Source organism: Nannospalax galili, unplaced genomic scaffold (genome assembly GCF_000622305.1).
Source record: "Nannospalax galili isolate Female #2095 unplaced genomic scaffold, S.galili_v1.0 scaffold677, whole genome shotgun sequence".
Classification (NCBI taxonomy): Eukaryota; Metazoa; Chordata; class Mammalia; order Rodentia; family Spalacidae; genus Nannospalax; species Nannospalax galili.
Genome location: NW_008339584.1, coordinates 340,200 through 340,417, shown reverse-complemented (window position 1 = coordinate 340,417; position 218 = coordinate 340,200).

The following is a 218-nucleotide window of genomic DNA, read 5'->3' as shown; positions in this document are numbered from 1 at the left end:
ACTAGCCCTATACGTACCAGGAGAGGTGTATGATGTCTTATCCACAGGGACAGAAGGAACCAGAACAAAGAGGTCAGCCACCTTGGCAGTCCTCATAGGAGTTAGCCTGGTGACATCAGTGGCAGCCACAGGACTCGCGGCCGGAGGCTTGGGACACACGCTGATCTCAACCCAGCATCTTTCTCAAGAAATGGAGGACCTCAGAGAAGAGCTCACTT